This window comes from Chiroxiphia lanceolata, chromosome Z (assembly GCF_009829145.1).
Source record: "Chiroxiphia lanceolata isolate bChiLan1 chromosome Z, bChiLan1.pri, whole genome shotgun sequence".
Taxonomy (NCBI): Eukaryota; Metazoa; Chordata; class Aves; order Passeriformes; family Pipridae; genus Chiroxiphia; species Chiroxiphia lanceolata.
In genome coordinates, this window is record NC_045671.1 from 72,172,785 (window position 1) to 72,198,940 (window position 26,156).

Here is a 26,156-nt window from a genome sequence, read left to right on the forward strand (position 1 = left end):
TAATGCAACTGATTATTGCTTGTGTTTATGTGTCTAGGTATACCAAACCTGCTGAGTTCATTTCTACAAATGTATTTTCCCTGAGGTTTGTATGCAGGCTGTACTAATTGATCCTTGGCAGTAGCTATATCGATAAGCTAAGTCCTAATAGGCATCTGGTGTAGTAGAAGTGGGTTTTTGGAGGGCAGCCTTATTGGAATATGGCTCTCATTATGGGAGAGCACCACATTTAAAGTCATTTTAGTTCTTGATGTTGCAGTAGTGCCTGCTGGAGATGGTGTGATTACTCCAGGGAGAAGGTGGAAATGCCTCACATCACTCAGCTGTCCTCCTGCTGATTAAGGAGTGTTACTGTCCAGGATGCCTTTAGGAGGTAGGCAATTATTTTCAGACAGAGAGATGTTAACCAAGAACTGAAGCCCTATGGGAGGAAAGGGTAAGCAGGGCTGGAGAGGAAGGGGGCCCACTCCCAAAGCATGCAGCATTTCTTTTACTGCTTCTCAGTATTAATCTCTCTTTAGAAAGCTTTTCCCATTCACATGGTGAAGCATTTAGCACTTGTGGGCTGACTGTGTGCAGAGCTAAGTTTTCTCTGTTTCATATTCTTGTTTTTGCACTTGCTTGAATGTGAAACAACCTAGTGCTAATTTGCATTCTGTTAGTGAGAGCAACACAGATGCTTTTTATTCCTGCTACTCTTCCCAGATAGTATTAGGGGGTTTGTTTTGGTTATGTTTTAATATTGATCCAAAATCTAGTTTTAAGCAGCAAAGGGATTTATATGCAGCAGGCTGCTGCCATGTGGTCATTGTTTTTGTGGCAGACTCATTACTTGATGACAAAATTCAGGCCATTGCCAAGTGCTCAAGGCAACCTTTTGCTGCGGTTCTTGTAATAGAGCTCTGAGAACAGCCATGCAGCTTGAGTTGCAGGTAATAAATTAATTTTTTAGATATTTTCTTGGGGGAGTAAATTGAAAGCTCATTTAAAGATTCTTCATCTAGAAAATGAGTTGTCACAATAGGGAATAATTTAGTGGCAATGGAAAAGAATTGTCTTAAATTGTAAAATTCTGTAATCTAGACTCCAAATGAGAGAGGTTTACATAGTGTTTTCACTGCTGACTGACCAGTTTCATTACATCATAACTAACAGTGAAGCTGTTTGAATTAGTCAGCAGATTGAGATGTCTTAAACTGACTGTGAGTCATACTACCTAAGTGGAGATTAATTTGTAAATGATCTTGTGTTTATATGTACACTGGAGAGGGATCTCTTTCTCTGACTGGTTTTCATCATCTCTCTGAAAGCCTTGGTCAACACAGAGACTACAGAAACATGCACACGTAGGTGCAGTTTCCCACAGACAGCAATGCCTGAGTAAGTGCCTTGGTGTTGTTTTCATGTTGACTTACTGGGGAGCTGTCTATTTTTATTTTGTTGGTACACCATATATAGGTACTGTATGTTTTCTATTGCCATACAGCTTAAATGTAAAGAATTCACAAAAAAATGTTGTGTGTATTGTGTAAATGGTAGCTGAATGGGTTGGCTGCTTTGTTTACTCTGTGAGTGTGCAAACCTGCAGTTTGAATCTTGAGATCTGTTTTGAAGTCATCAGGCTTTGAAGTGATTTGCAATAATGTATAGAGAATAATGTGTTTATAAAAGTAGCTGGCAGTTGAATATCAGTATTTTTTACCCAAAGGCATGCTGATGTTAGATGAATAAATGGGGGCTGGGATGACAGGGCCAGATTTCAGTTGTCTTCTAGAATGCATTATTGCGTTTTCTGGTTATTGCTTTTAAATCTTGCCAGTGCTTTTGCTTTTTATTAAAACTTGTGGTATGTATTACATAACTAGTTCTGAGTTTGTGTTTTTAAAATTTAACTGTGCCTGGGTTATGAGCATCACAAAAGCTCACTTGAATAAATGAACAGAACTCACTCTAAGCAAATCCAAAATCAATAGGGCGTTGTTTAGCAAATATGTGCAAACCAAAAGGCAAACCAAGAATAAAATCTGCCTTTTAGAAGACATCAGAATAATGTTCTATGCTATCTTAATAACAAGTATCTGTTAAATACTGAAAGGATGCTGTTAAATTTTGATGGTATTGATGCTTTGTCTATTAAGAAGCAGAGAAAACAAAAGGGGAGAGGAATCTGGGAGCATTTTGAGAAGCTAAGAATTTAAGAAGAAATTTACCTTGTGTTCATTTAACAGATTTCTTTATTTTACTGGGTTGGAAAGTTTCATTATTTCAGTCAAGGTCTGAGTGAACCTGTTAATTCTTAATAAGGTTTTTTTGTTGAGTTTGGTCAGAGAAGGGAAACCAAAGCTGTCACACTGACAAAAATGCAGATTCTAAGAAGCAAATCTTTGTTACTGAGTTGTTTAGTCATGGTTGGGCATGCAGTGGTGTCTGAGGCTTGATGTCTTGAAATTGCTTTTTCCCTCCTACTACAAAAAGAAATGTGTGTGTATATATATATTTCTTTCTAGGGAGATCAGCAGATAGACTAAATAAAAGCTGATGTAAGGTACAAGATGAGGAAGGTTTTTACAGTCAGTGAGACCATGGCACCCACAAAGAATTGGGTACCTTGAGATATCTTCTCTAGAGGAAGTCCATCTTTGTTGGGAAGGGAGCCTTCCCTGACAAGTGTTGTGGCTGATGAGATGGTTTCCATGGATCGGTGTGCAGTGAGCACAGGACAGGTGCAGGCAGGAGAGCAGAATTTGGCCTGGTGGTAGACGGTCCTTCAGAAACAGTTTACCCCACAGCAGGCTTTTCTTGGTTTTGCTTTGGCTTTCGGGGCTGCTGGGAGATGAGGTTTGTTTTCATGGGTGCACGTGGCTTTTCTCTGCACTCAGCTGGAGTGATTTGAGAGGATGGTCACATCTGTCGTGGGAGATGTGTGTGATAAGACCTGCTTTTCTCCGAAATGGCTGAAACCTGGCACGGTGTAACTTTGCTTGGGGAGCGTAGAGATGATACTTCTGATCTGGAGTAGCTGTTGTTGGTATTTTACTCTCCCTATCTTCTGTCTGGGTACGTAGCTTTTTCCTTTTCCTTTCCCTTTTAAAATTTTTTTTTTTTTAAATTAAGCTAATCAGATGCCATATGACTGGTGTCTTGAGTAACCTTGAATTTTCCAAGTAATTTTTTTCATAATGCAGCTTTTATTTGTGTACTGAGAAATACTGCTTTTTAGTGGCAAAAGTCGTGCTGTAAATGTCAGCTGGAGAAGTGTAGTTGCGGGTCTGAAGTGGACAGTGTTCAGGTTTCCTTCCTCACTCTGTCAAGAACTAAATGGTTAAAACAGTGCGAGGTTTCTGGTTACCATATTTGCATCAGATGACTGCATGTTTTACTTTTAATGAAATGTGGCTGAGTGGTTGGCATCTGCTGTGAGGAAGGGTGAATGGAAGAGGGAAATACCAACGATCAGTTTTGTGACTTTGCTTTGTAGCCCAGCTGTTTAACACAGTGCAGTAAAACTTGGCAATTTCAGCAACTCAGAATGATGCTGGCAGTTTCACATGGTTTTATTGCACTAACAAAGTAGCTGCTTGTTGTTCTGGTTGTTGCTGCTTGCAGTTCGCCTTCATCAGTGTAAAATGAGGTCCACAGAAACTGCTGAGAAAGTAATGATCTCTTTTGAAGGAATCACAAATGTTTGGGGTTAGTCCGGCTGCTTCCACAGCCCGACCAAGGACCAGACTGGGGGTGTGTAGAGCAGAATTCCAGAGCCTCGTGACCATGAAATTAGGTTACATGGACAACATGAATCTGCAGTTTGAATTTTACAACTGGGAGGAAAATTTTCAAAAAGCTCAACAGAGTAAAGTGCTCAAATTTGCGTGAAAGACTAAAGTAAAGTGAGTGCATAACCCAATTTTCATACCTCTTACATTTTCTCCTTTTATATTAAATGTTGCTTTAAACTTTAAAGGCATCAGTCACTGAAAGAAGTCTGTGCCTTTCTAAAGATTTTAATGCATATAAGTAATTATATCTCTGTATTAATATATGTTATAGTACCTAACACATATATACTAATATATTATTATAAGTAATTATAGTAATTACATTATTAATCATGTAAATACAAATTTTCTTGTCTGGAAATCTAGTGAAGGTCAGAATCCTGAAGGGCCCTGTTTACTTGAAGTTCAGATGTTATTCTGAGGATGCATGAGGAACTTGGGGAAGTAAAAACAAGTTATACCTGTTTCTTTGGTTTGAGAAGCTATTAGTTACAAGCTCAGGAGTATTCACTGCTCTTATTATAGGACCTGCCTTCTTGATTTGGATTCGTGGGTGACAGAAGCAGATGAAATATTTTAGGAAGTAGTCAAGAATGGAGAAGGGAAGCTGCTTGAGCTCAGTGCCTGCCGACTGATTATATTTTGTCCGTCTTTCTAGGTGGTGGAGATTCATTGCTTCCTGAAGGGACAACCCCTGCCTTCAGAGGCTTGAGACATACAAGGCTCTGGAGAGGGGGGAGTATGTTTAACTCTGTCAAGAGTAGCACTTCCACACCAAGCATTAGATCAGTGGTCCTGCTCTGCTTGAGAATTGTAGTCTCATGAAGAGAAGGATTGGTGAGGCAGGAAATATCCTTAGTTGAGCTGGCACTTGCTGTTGACTTCAGTTTGGCAGATGATATCCAGTTCTGTTAGTGTCTTTTCAATAACCCTTCAGCCCGCGTGGCTACATCAGAGTAGTAACAGTGGGAGCACAAATGCCTTGGTCGATAATGATAATTTGGACAAGAGACTTCCTCCAAACACATTGCTACTAACGCAGGCAAAACATCACATACTGCTGCTTTTCTTTTGCTCCAGACCATCCCAGACAGCTTCAGATCCCATGTGAGGTTTTAAGAGAAAGTCTTCTGAGGTCTGGCATGTTTGCAGATTTCACAATGTCTTGAGGCTGAAACTTATCTTCCCATTTGTTTGATTTTACAGTCATCACTTTCCTGGTCTACAATGAGATTTTTCTTCAAATGGGATTTCTCACGAAGGCTCTTGATTACCCTGTGCAATTTGGGGAGTTCCATTTGCATTGCTTTCAGCTGATGTTCAGCTGAGTAGTTACGTTGTGTTTTATGTGTTGTTACAATCGCTGTTTATGAAGTACACCTGCTCTATGCTAGTGTTTATCTAGAAATTGAGAAGTAAATGGTGTAGTGCAGTGTAACCATAACATATGAAATAAATGTGTGCTGAGACATTTCCTTTGCGTTAGCATGAAATATCTCTCAGTTAAATATGCAAAAATATGCAGAGAGAACATGTGTAATTATGCTGTGCAAGGTTGAAGGAGTTAATATGGAGAACTTGTGTTGAAAGGATTCATGGCAAATGAGACCAGACTTCAAGGAGTATGGCTTTGTGAAGGAGACTTTTTTTAAAATCTAGGTGGGACTTTGCCAAGATGTGTATGCAGCCAAAGAGAAATAGGAAAGTTTTTTCCAAATAATTTTCAGATAGTTGACTGAGTAGAGCTTTGCTATGTAATGATGAGACATTACGTTTCCACAAATGTACTGATGCTTGGGTTTAGCTTCCAACTTGGTAATGGGTTGGGCAGATTCGTAACGAAAGAAATCTGTGCTGTAATGATGAATTGTTGTTTTTTGCTGTGGCGTGGGTATTTTTTTGGGGTTTGTGTTTTGTTTCAGTTTGTTTTTGGGTGGAATAATGGAGAAATGTATTCAAAACAGCCATAAGACTGATTGCTGTCTGGATCTTTGTTGTGTCTCTCAGAGGTACACGCATGAAGTCTTCCTGAGCACTGCATGGGATGGGAAGGTTCCCTCTTTCTGAGGCAGCAGGACGTGTGACAGGAGGCTGGTGAGTGGTTTCTGCCCCGAGAAGGAGTTACACTGCAGAGCCTTGCATGCTGCTGCTGCAGCTGTGCTCTGTCCTTCGTTGCTCCTGCAGCTTTGTGGCTAGAGCTGCATTGTAGAACTATCAAAAAATGTAAAAGTTAGGAAAAATCCTGACACACAGTTGGGAAGTCAGTTTTCTTGTAGCACCCCAAGCTTACAGCAGCTGATGTCCTGCCTGCCCCTTCAGTGCCCTGTCTGTTGCCTGAGACAGAGGTTGGTGGGATGGTGAGCTTCAGCTTGTCTGAGGTGAAAAGATAACCTGAAGAAAAAAGTAACCCAGTGCTTCCCTGAAGAACAGCAAATTACCTTAACCCCTGAGTAACACAGACCTCTGGAATGACTGAGTGAAATCCTGTGCCAAGCCTTGCCCACTGCTCTCATGTTCCCCATGCAGAAAACGGATCTCCCCTCGTTTTGTTTCTAATGATTGCAAATCCCCCATGTCATCTTATTTCCAGTCTTTAATTACTCTCCCCTGTGAGAGTCTGCGCTTTTTATTGTTGATCATTAGTTTCTGGCTGTTGGATCTTTTCAGTACCTGAATAAATGAACGACCAAGCTATTCCATATCACCTTCTCCTATAAACCTGATAAACTCTTAAGTTGCTTCCATATTGGATTTTTTCCACCTAAGTAAATCGGTTACTGTTAGAAATAGTGATCTCTGTGTACAAAGAGGTGTATAAATGTTTATAATTTCTAGTGTTTAAATTCTAGAATATAGTTTTGAAAAAGTGAAAGTCTTCAAATACTGTAAAATCAGATTATAGGAAAAATGACCGAGCAAAATCAGTAATAAATCTTGCTAGGTTTTTTTTCAGTTGATTTTGCTAAATGTTTTAATTACAATGCTAAGTAATCCACCACCTAAAAGCATGATCCTAGAACAATCAACCTGATTATTTGATTTTAAGTAAACAAATAATTTTGCTGCTTTTACTTTTCTGTGAGAGGGTTGGAGAGGAAGATGAGTGGTTATGCTATTGAGTGTACTAGTTAAATATGCTAGGCTGTTTACACTGTAACTGATATTAATGTTGATTAACTCTAGGAATGAATTTGTTTTTACTTAGTGTGAAGAGGCAGCTATAATAGTTGCATGCTATATTAAACATGAAAACAGTTTTTAAGTACAGGTAGAGTAGGAATTTTTGAACCAGCAAGTGCAGTAAAACTACCCTCCCTTGTTAAAGTAGTTGTATGTTGGTAAGTTTGTTAACTGTTAACTTGAGCTGTGTGGTCTGCTACCTCTCCTCCTCATGAAAATAAAAGCAACATGTACCTTTGGCAAACTCAGCCTATATCTGCTTAAAATCCTGCTTTTGCTAGCTAAAGGAAGGGGAATGTTTTAAATAAAAAAACCCCAATCCCCCAGGGGAGCAGGAGAGGCTCGGGGCAGCGTGCTCTGCTTGACAGTGTCTGTGATAGTTGGGGTCAGGATTTGGGTCCCCAGAGATACAAGGACGGGCAAAAGCTGCTTGGTGCATTGCCTACAGGTACACTTTGGCAGTGAAATAGACACAGCAGCCAGAGTCTTAATTCAATTTTTCTGTATTATTTATTTTAGTACAGGGAGCAGTTACTCTGTTTCTGATTGCCTTTTCCTTTTTTTTTTTTTTTAAATCTTACCATTAAGTCTTTCTGAACCTGGGACTAACCCTGGTAAGTTCTTGAAAAGCTTTGTAGAGAAATATGTATAAAATCATTTTAGGAGGAGGAAACCATTGCAAGCAGTTGCGTGAAACTGCTCATGCAGATGACACTGACTTGCAATGGAAACATGCACTCCTGTGTTTATACCCTTAACTTCACGATGCTGATGTGCTTCAGTGGTGATTCTCAAGAGATGTACATATGCATCTCAAGTGTGCCCCTTCACAGTAGCTTTTTGTGACTTACAGCCTGTCTTTTTGGTGCAATTTACTTTGGCGTTTACTCGAGTAGGTTTTTCTGTTGAAAAGGGTATTTCAGATATCCTACAGTAAGGTTTACAAAAGAGTTGCATTTAATTGCTCAGGCTGAAGTGCTCACCCCTCCCCACTTGCACACACTCTGCCCATGAAACATGTTAATCCCCTCCTGCCCTCCCCCCATTGAAGACGCCTGATACATTTCCTTTTGCATTAGTTAGGCCTTCTGGGAAATACATGCAGAAATAAAAGGCTTTTCTATAGCCCTTTCTCCCTCAGGAATGCATAGAAACCAGCTCCTTGGATGTAGTCCACAAACTTGAAACTTGATTTTGGTAGGGACTGGGGGGGAAGGGAAGGAAATCTATAATCCTGTGCACATGTGACTGAGAGAATCCTAATTACAAACTGAGATAAAGGTATAGGAGCTCCTAAGATCTCATAGTACTTTGTAAATAAGGAACATGTTTTTTGGGTTTTGTTGGTTTTTTTTTTTTTAACCTCTGTATTGTGCTGAAGTTGTCTCCAAAGCAGGTATTTAAAACTCTTTTAGCTGTGTGACCTGTTTGTCTTTCATCTTCCTGAGCAGTGTGTACCCAGACAGTCTACAAAAAGAGGCTTATTTTGTTTACAAAGATTACTCAGGTATGGTGATGGTTTCTCAACTACCAGCAATACCTTGGACATTTTACCTTAACTATAGCAAGAAGTGGGCCCTTTCCCTTGGGGTAACTATTTATGCATACTAGTTATACATGAAAACCCATGGGAAAAGGTGCTGCAGGTTTTTACAGTGGTATTGCTGTATCAATAGTTGATGTCTAATGTACCATAGGCAGAAAGGCCAGGCTGAACTTGGTGTAGTCTTTACCCCTCAGTGTGTTGGGATGTATAGGAATGCCCTGCAACTTGGAGTAGGCTGGCTGTCATGTCACAAAGGACCCAGAGTTTTCAGCTACCTGTGTATCTCAGTGGCTTTTGGGGCACACAGGTGCTACAACTTTACGAGAAAGACCTAGGGAGGAGCCAACCTGGGGTTAGCTGTGGTGATGCAGTGGTGCTGCCAGAGTAGAGAGAGTGTAAACTGGTGTGATGGCCTGGGCACATGGTCACTCCATGTCACTGGGCATGTCATGGTGTCCATGCTGTCCTCCTCCTGACTAAAAGAGGTGTCAGTGTGATTTGAGGCATGTGAAACGTGAATACAAGCCCTTACTGGCAGGACAGTGTGGTTGTTCCCAACATATGCTTGTCTGTGGGTTCATCGTTACTATGGGCAAAACCAGAGCTGCCTCTTTCTCCTCTGTGATTATATTTATTGTTTGAGTGTAGCTCGAGAATTGCACAATAAAACTCCTATTGTGAACACATATGCAAATATCCGATGTCACCGCCTGCTCATTAAGATTAACTCAAATGCAGCAGCATTAGGGGTGTTCTACGTGTTTCAGGTGGTCATGGCATTCATGGAAGCTTGTGCCTCTTGGTGTGGGTGCATCACTGCCTCTGTGTGTGCCAGAAAAGCCAGCCTAAGACACTTCTGCCAACTCCCTCTCCTTGCTCCCGTGCAGCCTCCTCAGAAGTGGCAGTGCTTAGAGGCCTGATGCTGCACCACATCAGTGCTGCTTGCTAGCAGTATGGCCCCACCAGGGACAAAGTAGCACCACTGTGGGGCCAAGAGCTGCTTCAGCTGGTTTTGCCAGCAAGAGGAGTGTCAGTGAAACCGTGGTGTGATCTGTGCTGTGGTGAGCTGGAGCATGAAAATGGGCATCAACAAATTAGGGGTGGATCTGACTTGACCGAAGCGACAGTTTCTTCCAGCTGATAAAAAATATTTCATAAATGCTGGCTTTCTTTCACTTATTATCTAGTGTGGAATTGTAGGTCATGTTCCTTGGCAGCCACCGAAGGAGGGAATTATTTTAATTCCACGCCTCTCCCTGAAGCAAGAGATTATGATCTCTGTGATGATGAATTGTCAGGTTATCTGTTCTCCCCCCACATTTTAGAATGGGACTGCAGAGGATGGGGTGTCAGAGACCTGTTGCACAATGTCCTTTTCCTTTTGATGACGATGTCTTCGCCTCACATTGCAGTGATCTCTGCTCCCTGACTTGTGCTATGGCTTGGTTTAATAACAGCATCCGTCACCCTGATGTCTCCAGCTGGCAGTTTCTTAGAGCAAGGTGTATATTTTGTTTTCTCTCTGATTTTAGTTTCAGGTTAGCAGTTGATCCTGTTTGTGCAGGCACAGATTTTCACCATCTTGTTTACTCTCAATAGAGGTGGCATTTCGTTCTGTGGGATGTCTTGGGTTAAGCCCAGACTTTCAGTGTAGAGAGAGGGCTCTCCCTAAAGAACCCAGAGGTGGTGTAATCTGGCCTGTCGGCTTTGCAACGCTCACCGAGATTGATTGCTGATGGATTGGGGGTTGTTTTCTGTATTTTTGTTATTGTCAGTTGTTGGTGCTTTTTCACTGCTTCCATTCTGCTGCTTAAGTAGTCTCCCTAAGATTTAATATACTGCTTCCAACCTATATTTTTTAATTATGTTCAGCAAGTTGCTGATTTTAATATGGAATAGTCATTCAGTAATGACTTTGCAGGCAGTAGGCGGTGGTTTGCTACAAAAATGTTTATCTTTAGCTCACCCATATGTGGCAGTTGCAGTGGAGTTTGTTGGTCCAGTTGGCTTAATGCCAGGCTACTTATTAGGTAAGAAGGCTGAAAGCAGAAGTTTTTGTTTAATTTGAAAACTGTCCACTTTCTGTAGATTGAAACACTTTTCATAGTGTCACATAGTACATAAGCATAGCATGTGGGTAGTCTTTTTTGGGAGTACTGCTTGCTTTTGGATGGTGGAAAAATTCTGAAAAGAGTGTGTTGGAAAACACAGCTGTTTAATGACAGGGGTCTTAATTTACTCCTTGATTTAATGTTTTAATTTTTAAGTACGCAGATATCTTTCTGTTTCAAAATTTGCATCATAGGGACAGTATGGTGTGCAGCTTCTTTTTAATCATCTTCCTGGAAGAATGGTTGCTATACGCATGATAAGTCTTCAGTGAAGAGTTGAAGAGTTCCTGGAGGATAAAATGTACTTAATCATGCTGAGTATGTTTATCTAGCGCTTTAAACTCCTAATTTGCTGTATTGTTTAGACTGATTTTATTTCAAATAACACATTTGTCTGTGGAACAGGGTTTGGACATAGGGAATGTATCTCCTTCTTTTACAAGGGCTACAGTGCTATTTTGTGTTTATGGGTCAGAAAAGTGAGTATCAGCAGGGTTTCTTCAAAGCTAGAAATGGGTAAAAATTGGGGGGGGGGGGGTTAGTGTTGTTTGTTTGGGGGGGGGTTGTTTTATTTTTGGGGGGGTTTTTTGTTGGTTTGGTTTTTTTAATTCTAGCTACAGTACAAATCATTTGACAGTCAGATTCTAGGTGAAAAACCTGGGCAAGGGTTCCAAAGTATAAAATGTGAACTAATAAAAGCCGGTTTTGTGTGCTGTAGGAAAAGAGAGCTGACCTTTAGTGTGATAAACTGATCAGTTAATGTATTCAGCATGGATAAGATGCCTTTTAGGGATCCGATAAATCAGTTGTGCCCTTTAACACTGAACAGAGCCCTTTTAAAAAATAACTGTCTGATATTGTTCCTTAAATTATTAATGGCAAGTGATAACTGTAGACCTCCTTCCTTCTTTTGTGAGGTATCTCAGTGTCTGTTGCTTCGGGACTCCCTGGCTGTGGCAGCAGTGTTGGCCACCAGCTGGTGGCTTGGTGTGACCTGAGTCCTCTGAGGCAGCCAGAGGCTGACTGGGATGTGAGATGTGGTAAGAATCTAGGAGGGCTTTGACCCAAACTTTTCACCAAACAGAAACACAACCAGGCATGCATTAAGGAGGGACGGTTGCTGCTGTGATGGCTGGCTCTTGAAGTTTGTGCCACCTGAAGGACATTAAGAGCATAGTCTTAGTTTTCTTTGTAAATTAAAGCATGGATTTATTTAACATTCTTGTGTTTAACCGTGACTTCTTTTTTTAACATCTTGATGCTAACATTTTGTCCCCCCTTTTTTGTAATCATGGGGAGTCTGGCATAGCAAGGTCCCAGCGCCTGCCAGAGGGAACAGGCTCTGAGCCTCTGGGAAGCTTGTCCTCCATCCTTCGCCCTCTGCGTGGTTTTTGGGGGAACAGTGCTGTGTGGCAGGGTTTGGCTTGCATGGCACACCGCTGAAATGGTGGTTTGTGAGCATATGGGTCCAGTCTGGGTTCCAATCTGGCACTGGCAAGGGAGAGCAAACAAAACTTTGGTGCAGGGAAGGTGGGGCTGTGTCCTCCACAAAAGCTTTAGTGGCCTGTGTCCTGTCTGATGTTGGTGAAGAGCTCTGAGTTGCTGCTTTGTGTCTGTAGAAGTTGGATTCATCAAAAGCGGCCTAAAAAAGGCAGGTTTAATGAGTAAGATGTCTTCCTAGAGGATTTGTATTTGGTACAGGGCCTGTCATGAGGGCTGGGCTCTCTCACTTTTGGGTAGCGATGCTGTTAATAAGGTTGTCTAGTGTGTAATGTGGGAATATTCTTTGCCCAAACTGATGTGTTTTGTCTGAATGCTAACCCACGCCACCCAGGCCATCAAGTTTCTGCATTTTTCAGGGCTCGCTTCAAGTGCAGTATTGGATTGGATTTTTTTTTTTCTTTCACCATTTTGGTGTTGATGAGCTTTTTTCTGAAGTCCTCTCAGTTCTGTAGCTATAATTTTTTTAAGTATTTTTGCCTGTTTTGTTGAGGAGCTTCCTGGAGCAGACATGGTAGTCGCTGTGTTAAATCCCTGTGGCTGCTGCTTTCCTCATGCACCGGAATATTGAACTGAAAACTTATTGAACTTACTTAAGTAAGTCAAATTCTAAACAAAAATGGGCCCCCAAATCAGAAAGCCAGCTCGTGGAAAACACAGTGCCCTTTCTCTTCCCTTCCTATCCCCACTCTGTTTTCCTCCCTGTTGTGAGCAGGGGACTCATGTCTGGGAGGACAGGAGCTGGATGCAGCCGTGGCCAGACACGGCTACCGGATGGGGGGGAGGCAAAGCTGTTTTAAGGGACGTGGTGGTGTGAGGGAACTCTGACCTCTCTGGTGTTGCACCTGGGCTGCCTCTTTGTACCCACCCCGAAAGTTTGCTTTGCTCTCATCCATGAAATGTCTAAGATTGATTGAGGGGAAGACACTGGGTTTCTTCATTGCTTAAAGAACATAAGTGCAGATGGTAATTGATCTGAGTGATTTCTGCTGAGTGATGAAGGCAAGAGGATTGGCTTGTAGAGGATGAAAAGGGAATGAGTCAAAACGTTTAATTTGGTTTCTGTAATCCCATTTGTACCCTTTTTTTTGCAAACTTTTATGTACATTTTAGCTGGTGAGAATAAGAGGATGAAGGTGATTTTGTGTGTCTTCTAGCAGTATGAGAATTGGACTCAGATTGAAGAGAAGTGTGTCTGTTCATGATATGGTCAAAGTTGTGTCATAAGAAAAATGTGTTGTAACTGTCTCAGTAGCTTATCTCTTGTCCTTACTTAGTCAGAAGGATTTCTACCTGACATAGCTTCTTTATCCACATGAAGTGGTGTACCTTCACTCAAAAAGGAATGCATAAGTGTTTTAATGCTTACTTCTTGCTTCTTAACCCTGGAAGTGCCTTTCCTGTGCTGAACTGGCTGAAGTTGCATAACTTAAGGAAATATTTTTGTGTACTGAAATAATAGCTGATTTAAAAAAAAAAAAAAAAACAAACAACAAAAAAACCAACCCAAAGCCAAAACAAAACCTCAAGAAACTGTTTTACCTATCCCCCATGTGTATAACAAGAGTATCTGTGTCTTAGAAGATTCTGGAGACTATAAATGCCTGCTGGAGGCTTCTCCTTTCAGTAACTCCACAGCTACCAAAATTGACTGGACACCAGAGGACTTCCTGACAGCCCCCAGAGGCTGATGGTCTCAGTCATGACTTTTGGCTCTGAACCTGGTTCCTTTGAAAACATGAGGTTTTGGACAGACACTGTCTGAACATCTCAAAAACCCAGTTCTAAAAGCCACTCCCAAGAATGAGTTTGAAAGTTTGGGAGTTCTATTGTAATGTCTTAGCCATTATGAGCTGATTCCATGTATGTTTTTAATCTGTGGTGCTTGTAATGCATATCAGTTTAGCAAGGCTCACAAAAGTATAGTTTGACCTTCTTCCACTACCTTCTTTGCCTGTGAAGGAGTACAGGATATTACCTGAGTCCTGGAGTTGATAAGTGCTAGAAAATGTTTACAGTGGGATAAATTCAAGAAGCACTACCTGTGTGGCTTAGCAAAGAAAAGGTAATGGGCATAAATGAACATATACAGATGATGGGGAAGAAAAACAGAGCTGACTCCTTAGAGTAATGTACGTAGCACGTCGATGTTTGGAAGCTGAAGGCAGATATTTCAGGGCAGTAATAAAGCACATTTATGTAACAGAAAACTGGTAATGTGCTCTACCTCTGCAGGAGGCTGTATGTTGGGGACTATCTGCTTTTATAAGAGCAGATTTTCACTTCAGCTGACTTGTGGAGGGGTTTAGCAGCCTCTGTTACACAGGAGGGCAAACAGATTTTCCATGACAGCTTTGGCTTTGGTAGCTGCATGTTTTTCCCATCCATATCTTCCCTTCTGTAAATGCCTGCCATGTAATAATTGATCTTTGTGAGTCTCTTTTATTGCCTACAGTCTTCTCCCCTTCTAATTCATAGCTCTCGGGTTGCCTACCTCTGTGCTTTGGCTTCATACCTCGTTTCATCTGTACCCTAATTTAGAAGCGGAGATGTTTGAAAGTAGGAGATATGCTGTGCTTGGGAGAATTACAGCTTACATCTGCTTTTCTAAGTTCTTTTAGTTGATTTTGAAGATAGCATTAAGGCATACCTTCATAAACTTGCGGTCAAAAAAAAGTAATGAATTTTAAGCCGTTGTTTAAAGTCTTCATCTGTCATTTTCACGAGATTATCACTTACAGGCACTTGACATCAGCCAACCCAGATCCATATTGCTAATTGAAAAACATTTTCTCCCTACGTGAATTCCTAAATCATGTGGGCTCATTACATAACCTGACACTAACAGGCTGTGATAAAATAAATCACTACCATTAGAGGCCCTTTACTTGTCTCAGCCTGTTATTACATTTTGTTCTGGGGTTCTTTCGTTACTAGTTTCTGAAGCTTTGGATGTTCTTTCATCTATTTTGCTGCTTTTAGGAAAACTGGGATGAAACTATTTATTTTGCTCTTGGGAGTTGGTCCTCACGTTGTGCCAGCTGTGATTACTGTTTGTAGTAGTTGGTGCAGTTGATAATAATCACAGTTTAGAAACAGTGTTGATATGAATGTGAATCAATTTTTGTTTTTAAATGTGTTATGTATTCATGGAACACCACCGGCAGTTCAAAATCTCTCTTTCATTCCTTTATGCAAGGAACTTTCTCCTTACCTTTTTTTTCTGGTGTTTTGCAACTTCTTGTATCAGATTTTTTTTTTATTGAAGAAGAACTGCCATATCACAAATGTCTTGGAAAAAGTGAAGATCTGATTTTTTTTTTTTTTTTTTTTTTGCGATGCTTGTCTCATACTCAAGTGTCAAAATCTTGTATTTTATTCATACATTTGAAAAGTTGTGAAGGAGCACTAAATATGGCGATCTGGGAGGAGGGAAGGAGAGTAAACTTTCCTTCCCAGGGAGCTATTTTACACTGTCTTTTCCAGCTAATGACAGTGGCTAAGTGGTGTACTGTCAGACTTAAAATCTGATGGCGCTTATGAGAGGGTGCTGTTCAGTGAACAACTATACTAGAAAACATTAGTTTGGTTTTGTTCTGTTTTTACTGAGAGTTTTCACCTCTTCTTTCAGTACAAGATCTTTTTTTGCTGTTATGTTTGTTGATGAGAAGCCCTGCTACCTGCAGAAATCCTTGTGGATTGTACAACAGTCACCTTTTGTTCTCCAGTTGAATATGTAAGAGACTGACTAACAATGGTTTCCTTATGTGATGGCTCCTGAATGCGCTGTTGCTTGATGGGCAAGGAAGCTGTCAGCTTTAATTAATGGACAGTCTGTTAGTACAGTTTGTTTGTTTGAACTGTGCTAGGAGGCACATTGGTCAGTGATACACTAACCTACAGGGATATTTGTTATCTGCCTTGGGAACCTTTCAGTCTGGTCTATGAATTGCAACATCAAAAATTCAGTGATGGGCAGAAAAGTTAGACTTGCACCAGTAGCTGTGAATTATGATTTATCTGGTTTGAAGCCCCACTTCTGAGTGATAGCCTCAGCATCCAGCTCTTCTGGGGGGGAAGTAAGTAGGTGCCATCCATGCTTGGGCAGGGTTTTAATCACAGGCTTGATTCTACTTCTCAGTACTGCAGTACCCACCTAAATCGATTTAGGAACTGCAATGCTTTCTCTTTGGGACCCCCTGACAGTGTACATTTATACTGAGGCAGACATACCTCTTAAAACAAAGTTTCTCATACCCATTGCTCAGGGGTGCATAGCGTGAGAATCAAAGGTTAATGAAGTGCCCCCACGTGAAGGTCTTAGTTGTATGTTAACTTTTTCTTTGGCAGCTCTAAGCTATCCTCATTATAGCTTTTGTAAAAAGCATTCTGTCTCTGCTACAGCTGTTGTGACTGTACCATGTGTTGTGGTCAGTCCGTCACTGTTCACTGATCTGGAGGGTGCAGCCATTAATTACTTATTTTACTACCTGTTTCTCTACCAGTTTTGCGTTTAGAATCCTGTGATGACCATGTCAGCCTAAATTTGATAGTGAGATGGAAGAATTTGATTAAACATCAGGTTATTTTGAATTCATTTATTTAAAATTGTTTCCTCAAAGAACCGTGTCTTTCTGATTTTTTTTTTTTCAATTTTTTTTTTTGTTCAGGCAGCCAACAAAGGCTGCAAGAAGTTGCATCAGGCTGAGGGGCTGTGAGACTGTGTAATTGTAATGCAGTTGGTTTGTGTGTCTGCTGTACCCATCGCCTTGGGTTTCCAAATCATCCTTTATGGTACATTTTCAGTCTTCAACACGTCACGGCAAGTAAATTTTAAAAAACACACTAACAGTGCTCGTTCATCCTTTTTTTGTGATATCACAGTGGTGAAACCAACTTGTGGTAGAAATTGTACTTCTGAACATTTTATCTTCTCTCACAGCACTCAAATGGCTCTTGACGTTTTGCAGTTATTGAAATTGGAAGACAAATAAGAGTAAACAGACAGGCTTCAGCATCGGTGTTTTGTCCCTCTCTCTTTTTCTTCACTGCTCCTTTTTTGGTCCTGCTGGCCATTTGTGATTGTTGCACACATCCTTATGGTCACACAGTGCTGAAGCATTATGTCTGTGCTGCCACAGTTTGCTGTCCTTCATCAGCCTGGGGAGAGGACTGTGGGAGAGCTGCCATTCAGTGATTTTTATTTTTTTTTTTTTAATTTTTTTTAAATCTTCTGGGAACAGCTCACATTGAAGCTGGGGGTAAGAACAGAGTGATGGAGGCTGAGCATCCCCCATACACTGCTGCAAAGAGAGGCTCTGGAGGCAGCTGAAGGCCATGCTTTCTCCCTGCTTAGGGGACTGACACAAGGTATGGGATGGGAGGAGAGCAGAGGTGGCATGATCTATATTGAATCTTGCTATTCCTAACTCCAGATTTTCCACTCTTTAGTACACCTGTGTTACAAGCTCTGACATGTTATCAGTACTGTTGAAGATCAAAATCCTTTAGCTGTGTGTGGCAGGTGTGTTTCAGGGACGCTCATGTTGCTGTTTTTCAGCTCGTGCATTTGCACTTGTGTTTTATTCGGTCCCCTGACATCAACACAGGGCTTTCAGAACCTGCCTGGCCCAGCCTTTGGTTATGCTTCTCACCTTCTCTGGAGCTGAAACACAAGTTAACACAGGACTTCAGATAGAATAGGTTGGTATTTTGCAGTGTTTTCTCATCCTGGGAACCTGCTAACCCTGTGTGTGCTGTGAGCTCACGAGACATGCTTCAGAGTTTATGTCAAATCCCTGGTGCAAGTGCCAGAAGGAGAATTACATAAAAGAGATTCAGAAGATAACCAAATGCAATTACAAATTGAGGACACAGGTGCATCATTGGAAACCTGCTTTGTTCCATGGCAGCAACTGGTCTAGTAGATTCCAATGTGTTTTCTCTAGTTGGCAGAATTTCAGTCAAAAGCTTAACACCTCCCAAAACTGTAGTTCTGCACAGGGAAGGAAACAGCATATTTTTCTTGAAAATATGCAGTTAAATGAGCTTTCACTTTTTCCCCTGTATTAGTATTAGAATTTGTCTGGCTCTGAATATAGTGAGCTACGTTCAGAAACTGATCTGACTGAAAAGTAATGTCACGCCTCCATTTCTCCCTGTACAAGCAAATGGCCTAGTTTTTCATCTAGGTAAGTTTCTTGAACCAACCTAAACTTAAGTGTTTTCATTTGTCTCTTAAGAACAAAGGAAAAAACCCTGTGAACATGTATCTTTCTGCAGCTCTCATACTAGTATATGTGTACACATGTACTGCTGTGTAAGTGTCACTCCAGGTACCGTCAGTCTAGTGGTTGTATAAAGTCTGTAGTTTTCTGCTTGTTTGCCTGGTCGTGTTCTTCTGATCCCGTGGGTGATGACATTTTGTTCCTGGTTGGTGGAGGTGGAAAGAAGCCTGTGTCTGCTGCTGACAAGTCTCTGCATCTCCATTAATGCACTGCTAATATTTGTTCAAATTATCTTCTGTCTCTTCCCTGACACATTTCAAACAAGTGAGTTTGGGGTCTTTTCCGACGAAGCAAATTTCAAGCAGTTGGGTAGTTTACGGTACAATCTCTTTAATCCTTGATAAATAACACTGATCAGACAGCAAGGGGGAGAGAAAATGCGCGTGCACAGATGTGACTCTAGGCACTAACCTGGAAAATGTGTTTTTTGCTTAATTTGTCTCTACATATCCCAGAATGATATTCTCCTGTACGTCGGATCTGAGAAGTGCTACAACAAGCAGCGGTCTGGGTCCCTGCCTTAATTCTTTTAGTAGGATCCCTGGTTTGGGGGGATGCCCCCGGTGTTTGGGGGAGCACTGCTTCTCTCTTTGCTGTGTTGGTAGGGAATACCAACCTCTTCTGCCCATGTGGCCTGGGTCGGTTCAGGATGCACCGGGGGATAATGCTTGGAATTTTCATTAGTGTGAGAAGAGGAAAAGGAGTTGGATAATAGTGGTGTTCGAGCAGTAATTTGCTAAGTAGCCACTGACTACCAGGTGTGGAGTCCCACACACACTACATTTGATGGGAAGATCTTTTCCTTCCTCTTTTCACAGTGATTCGTGTTGTTGGCTGCCTGTTTTCTGGCCTGAGACCAGCAGTGTTTAGGGACTGTTTCACTGAAATGGAGGGCGCAGCATCCTGGCAGCGTTCAGTGCTGGTGTCCAGATGATGTGCAACAAGGCTCATCCTGCCATCAGTCTGCAGATGTGCCTTCTTACCTGTCCTGCCACACAGAAGGTGAGCCAACACAGTTCGGTTACTAAAGCTTTTGCCATCAGGGCACAAGTTCTCAGGCCAGTGTAGAGCAGGAGAGGTGTATTTACCTCTTTTAAATCAGTGAGTGTAGCAAACACCCTACTTATACCATTTTCCTTTAAATTATGGAGTGGTTTTGTCTCTTAGAACAGGAGGTGCTGTGTTTTCAACACTTGTGGCACTGTCTTAATGCTTTCTGCTTTGATTTTCCTGAACCTTATGTTTCAGTCATTTATCATGTGCAGAACGAGGAAATGGCACCATTTGCAATGGGAGAACTGGCTTCTTGTAGAAGTTTAGTTTTGGCTTTATGGAGTTCCTTTGATAGCTTTGTCCTGGTTTGGGAGCACTCTGTTAGCCACATGTTCTTTGAGATGAGTTAGCTATGCCTGTGACAGTAGCCACATGATTGCTTTTGGAGAATTCCAGCATTGGAGAAAAAAAAGTAATATTTCTTAGTCATTGCAGTACCATTTCTACTTTTTTTTTTTTTCTCCCTGTATAAAAAACCAGAAATTAAATCCTTGCTTTTGTTGTGAAAAGGCCAAATTTGGAAAGCACACTTTTTCAATGAATGCAAGTAAAAGACTGGTTTTATTACAGAGAAATGTGGGAGAAAAACTGGAAGTTGAGAATTTCTTGTTTCTCTTCATGCTGCAACAGGCTTGGCTTTGTGAAGAAGCAGCTCTTTGACAATATGTTCTGAACTGTGAGCACAGAATTTTGTCACTTAGTGCTGCAAGAGCAGAGCAAATGTTCACACCCAGGTTTTGGTGTATGGAATTTTGCCGATTTTTTTTTTTTTTTTAACAGCAGCTTTACTCTGATTTTTGCCTGTCCTGTGCTACTGCCATAACTCTCACCAGGCAATTACTGAAATTTCAAATATTCGATCTTAGTATGTTAAATGTGAGTCCCCCTGATAAACCATGCTTTTTGGAAGCTACCATAAAAAAACATTTGAGAGATTCTTCTCCCTTTCTTGTACCCAGCCTTCTGCAAAGTCTTGCTGTGGATACAACACACCCCAAAACATGCATGTTGTGTGTTCATGCTCTTGCTTTTGGTGTCTGAAGGCTCTGTTTCCCTACAAATAAACTTAGGGTTTGTTTGTTTGTTTTTTTTTTTTTTACTGTGCCAGTCATAGTTTCTTGATTTTTGTCGTTGTTGTTGTTCATGATATTTTGTTTGTAACTGAGCACAACCGTTAATTGTGTTGAAAAGTAATCTAAAGAACCAGGCAAAATGCAAGGCTCCATTGTGCTTGGTACTATGATGAATGTATTTTCTGTTCCCAGATGACTTACAGCACTATTAATTTCAGAGTTGTCTTGGGTACACAAGGAAACAGGTTTTTACCTTTCTGATCTTGCATGGTGACTGAAGGGTGTATTTTTCAGTTGGAAACCCACGCTTCAGCTTATGTATACTGCCAGATGCAGCAGAAGTTAATCCTGTGCCGGAATACATCTCTTTGAAAAATCATGTTTTAAGCTGCTGCCAGAGGGGTGATAACAGATGGGAAATTGTAGAAATGGGCCTCTAAGTTTGGAATGTTAAAAGTCAATATGTGTTATGTATCTGTGTTCTGTGTAAAAGCAGTAACTTCATCTAGGAGACCTACCTCGGGTTCCTTCTTGCCTGGCTGTGCCTCTTCCAGGACTCTTGCCCTGTACATCCCAGGAGGATGGGCAACATCCTCAAAGCTGAAACGAGCTGCTGCAGGTGTGTGGCAATTCCATTGTGTGACAGCGCTTTCCTATAGCCTGTGCAGCAGTTATTTTAAATCCGTGTTTCCTGGTTGGTATTTTACAGATGGGTTGGATAGAGTTTCCCAAAACTAAGTGAATGTAAGTTTTTAATTTAGTGGCTGTGCTTCTGTGAGGCTGTAACACTGAGTTATTTTTAAATTGTGGATCAGTTAACTTCCTTGATTGCACATTGTTTACATTACCAAATAATATATTCAAATATTTAAAAACAAGCATTGCAAGATTCAATTTTATATTTGCATTGCAACTTACTAGTCTATTGCCTTCCTTCAAAATACAAACATTGCCAAAAATGATGTCAGTAATATGATATCTGCATACGATTATATGAGCAAAATATTTTCAGTGAATTTTTCTTCTGCTTCTTGCTTTGCTTTTTGCAAAGGTTGTAGCCTTGGGATGCTAGCCAGGCTTTGAACTGCAAAAGAGAGCATAAAGAATGCAGGATGTTTTTAGAATAATCTGAACTGTGAGCAGATGGCTTCATTAAATTCTCTTTAGGAATGAGGAGAGCAGTTGCTGCTTTTGGAACAAAATTGACCAGAGCAACTGCTTGTACATTACCATCCCAAGAGTGTGGCAGGTAGAATATTTGTACAATTTTATGTATAGCAGTTGGTCCATACACCTTCAAAATATAGATGCAGGAGAGTGGTGCCAGTGCACTGTGAAATGATAGGTACAAATGAGAACAAAAGACTGTTTCATCAGTAAACTTTTCTGCACGTTTGAAATCTTGTGCAGGGGAAGCTCTACTGAGTGCTTTACTTTTTGCTCCTTAACCCCAGTGTTCTGTTCTTTGCCACAAAATCTTTGCTTTTACTTTTTTGCCTTCCTTTCTGGACAATAGTGTGGAAAACTACATTTATAACTAAATACATGAAAATGTAGTTATAAATGACTTGTGAAGGAGAGTGATATAAAAAGGGTAATTTTCTTGCTTTAGAACAGAAAGACTTGTGGCAGAAGTGTATCAAGAGTGTGGTTGATCAGGGTTTCAATGTTCTTGTGTTATCAAAGTGTCTACAGTGTGAGCAAATTTTCACTTTGCTTGCACCTAAGCTGTAATTAGGTACTTGATGCTCAATTTTCTCCCAACCCTTCCACCCCCAGAGTTAAAAACCAACTTCTTAAGTTTTGGTCAAGGCAAATACTCTCAAGTTATGACATCTGAATAGCCTGCTACAAGCAGAAGAATGTATGAGCTTTAAAGATGGGGATGGCTTTAAGGAGGAGAATTTTGTTCTTGTAGATGCAAATTCATAGATGTAGGAGGCTGTTGTACCATTTATGCCCTTCTAGAGTTGTGTGTTTCCTTTTGTCTGTGGTCTTTAAATTTAAATTTGAAGACGGTAAACATAGCATCTGTGAAGACAGTGTCCTGCTGTAATGATAAATTTTATAAGTATTGATTACTACATATTCATTCTTCTGCCTGTGAAATGCCTCTTTATTACAAATTAGATATTAACCTGTTATAAGTAGTGGGGGAGGACTGGTGGGTCTGCTGCTGATGGGTCTGAACTCATGTTAAGGCTTGTCTGTTGATACAGGGTATATTCTGGGGAAGACAGGCTCTAATCAAGCTTCTTTGCTGGTTTCAGCTCTATATTCTGTTAAGCAGGTAATCTGGGGCAGTAGCATTGGAATGGATTTGTTGTTTCAGATCACTGAGAGAGATGAATGTCTTTATTTATGAAAGTGGTTGTGCATCACTTTTTTACCATACTGAACTAAATACCTCTGTGTAATAGTTGTGCAGAAGCTTGTATGTGCAAGTTTAACACATATTTGCATAATAGATCAAGTCCATGTTTTTTCCCATGTTTGCTTTTTTAAGGGTAAATTTGTAACGTACACATGCATTGCAGAAACTGTCTGAACCAGACATCATATTGCTGGAGGAAATTTTGTGCTTAATTAGGATCAATACGTTCCACAATGAGAGTAGAAAATGACCTTGTTATTTGGAAGGATGAACTACTGGTGTGTTACTGGCCTCGTTTCAAGGTTTTGCCTGTGTTATTCTCACCCTGGGTTCTTCTGTTAAGTTTTTTATGTCTGTGATACTTGCTTTTAAAATACTATCTTTTTATGTGTGTGTTCTCTGTGTGGTACTAAGAGAGCTGGACAGTGCCACTGTTTTGATAGAGGTATCTGAGCAGACCCACTATAAATGCAGTTCTGGCCCTAGTTATTTCACAGCTGCCACTGCCTGTAAGACAAACCTTTTGGACTTACCCTGGAACATTTTAGTCAAAACAGTTGTGGCTGTAAGGGGAACACTTCACCCCACTTTGTGGTGTATCAGGTGTTTTCCAAGATTGGCAGCGTTTTTCCTGTCTCCTTTCTTTGCTCTGTCTCCTTGTTGCTGAAAGGTGCAGCAGTGCTGCACAGGGCTGTGGGGACCCTAATGGGCAGGTCTTTCAGGTTCCAGACTGTATCCTATTTTCCCCTTTTCTTCAAACAAGAACCAAATGTTGTATAACCATAGTTTGGGTACATCAGTGAGTTTTAGCAATACATGCTGCCAAAAATAGCCCTGTTGAACTCCAGGCCTTACACGTCCTCTGGACAGGAACTCAGTCATGTATTTGTGTCTGTCATTCTTTATTGATGTTTTGCAAACATCTCACAACAAAGACTGCTAAGCCATTCGGACATCTGGGCTGAATCACTTTTAACCAGCTTATGTGAGCAAATGTTTCTACCCATTCACATAGTGAAATGTTAGCTGCAAAGCCTGGGACGTTGTGCCACAGAGATGAAGGGCTTATTGTGGTTATGATTAACTAAATTCACTCAGCTTTTTCTGACTATGCCTTTTTTGCCCTGAAGGCGGAAGTGATTGCCACTTCTCAGTCTAGGTTCTTTTGGTTCTTAGATCCATGGAAATTTCTCTCCTTTTGCACTTGGCTCTGTTTAGCTGCTGTCAACCACAGACCCTTTATAAGCAGAAGAAAAGGAAAGACTGTCTGCAGACGTATCACAGATCAGTGTGCCCCTGGTCAGCCTTGGTTAGGATGAAATAGTGCACAACATCTGAAAACATCTTTTGTTAGTGATGATAGTGTTCTTCTGTGCTGGTGGAATAAATTACTACTTGAATTATCGTTTTGGGATCTAGCATCTGGCCTTGTTAGTGCCTTAATCTTGCTTGTGGGAATGTTTTAGAACCTGGTTCCTTTCTGCATCTGAGCGGGTTGGAACACCCTTGTTTCCAGAACTTTTTTAATGTACAGCAAAGGGAAACGATCTGGTGCTTCCATATTTACTCCTACAGCTTGTAGGTGGGGACATCTTCACACCACTCTGAGCCACTGCAGGAAGCAGCACAGGAGCAGGGCAGGACGAAGGCCAGTCCTCCAGGGATGCAGCCATAAGTCATGGCTTCACGTTGTGCTTTATGCAGTAACTGAAACTGCCTATTCCTTGTCCTTTTCCTCCCTTCCCTGACCTCCTGTGCTGCTGCTTCCCTCGAATCAGATCTTTATGATGATGAGACTCTATGGTGTCCCAGTTAAAAATTTATTCTTTCTTACTCCCCTGAAATATCTTTCCCCTGATTTTTTTTAATTTTATTTTTATTTTTACTTTTTATCTCTGCTGGTCCATGTGGCCATCCCTGTGTGGTGTGTTACTCGCCCAAACAAGCTATACTTTGTTCTTGTATTGTAATGTCCTCTTTAGTGCTGAATGCAAATCTTGCTAATCAGCAGTTGTTCTTTACCATCCATGTAAAAAAAGCTGAGGCAGTATTACACTAGTTTCCTCAAGTCCTGGTTGATGGGCAGCATCCACTGTGTAGGTTAAAGGTCTGAATGCTGTCTAAACCCTGGCCTGACTATAGTCTTGTCTGTGGAGTGGACTATTACTTGACTTTCTGGCCTGTACACTTGCCTTATCCTCCCTCTGCTGGTGATCAACCTTCTGCAGTCTCATGGATATAATTGTCACAGATAGGCTTTCCTAAAAGTGACATGTCATCCTTACTAATCCAGTAGAGTTTAATCTTTGGGACTACAAACAGTTGACATTATTGTAATGGAGTTTGACGATATTGTATGTTCTCTAAGCATTTTTATTTGCTATTTTCCTGTATTTAAATTCAGCAAACAGCAGCGTAAACAACCCTGTGTTCTTCTGTGGTAGTCTGCAGCTATGAAGCCCTCTTCCTTCATAAAACAGGGATTTGTGTTTTGGTCATGTCTTCCAGTGTGCTGCAGTGACACAATGAGGTGTTTATCTGCTTTAATAGATCACTTTAAGATCTTGTAATCTTATTTGTCTCAGTTTCACAACTGTGCGGGCAAGGAGTGGAGAACTGCAGACTTGCTGTTGGATGAGCATTTTACCTGAGAAACATTGTTCAGCTCTAGATTTTTTAGTGCCTTTGTCCCTCCTCAGCCAGGTGATCCAGATGATGGTGCATTTAGTCCTTGAAATCGTGCTTCTTTGCCTGTTGGTGACAGCAGATGTCCCACGAATAGACCTTGTGCTTTGCTGTCTAAGAGACTGCTTCTTGTTGCCTCTTGATCTTAAAATTTATCACTCATCCAGGAGTCAAAACTATGAAACAGGGAGAGAGTTACCTGCCTGGCCCTTGCCCCTTCTGGCACTGTGTGAGGGAATGGAAGGGCTGCTGTGGCATCTTTGCTTGCATCTGCATCTCTCACCAGAAGAACGTGGACGTGGGTTTATTTGGGGCTTGGGGGAAGCAAGCTGTTGAAAGGCCAGATTAAGTGCTACTGAGAGGAATAGGCACTTTTTCAAACCTGTCTGCATTCATATGCATCAGATTGTCTCTGCTGATGGCATTTTCTAACCTTGCTTGTAAGTAGTGGAAGTGTGGTCATACTACCCTGTGGCAGGTGTGGGGAATGGGAATGAGATGGCTGGGTAAGTGTGGAGGTGGATGTGAAGGAGTTGAGTGGCTAGGAGATCCTCCCAGAAGGGGACAGCAA

At 41.1% G+C, this 26,156-nt stretch overlaps 1 protein-coding gene across 14 annotated transcripts in view; it reads left to right on the top strand.

The window, feature by feature from the left end:
* SEMA4D (semaphorin 4D) overlaps positions 1-26,156 on the top strand; it is a 95,593-nt gene that overhangs the window by 14,918 nt on the left and 54,519 nt on the right. For 9 of the 14 annotated variants that reach the window (XM_032676875.1, XM_032676876.1, XM_032676878.1 and 6 more), the window contains exon 3: positions 5,784-5,870. The exons of 2 other annotated variants lie outside the window; for them this stretch is intronic. The gene's annotated coding sequence lies outside the window, so the exon portion shown is untranslated. Of the gene's footprint in view, positions 1-244; positions 374-5,783; positions 5,871-26,156 lie in introns of those variants that run through there. 3 more of the 14 variants (XM_032676869.1, XM_032676873.1, XM_032676870.1) reach the window with 2 other exon arrangements.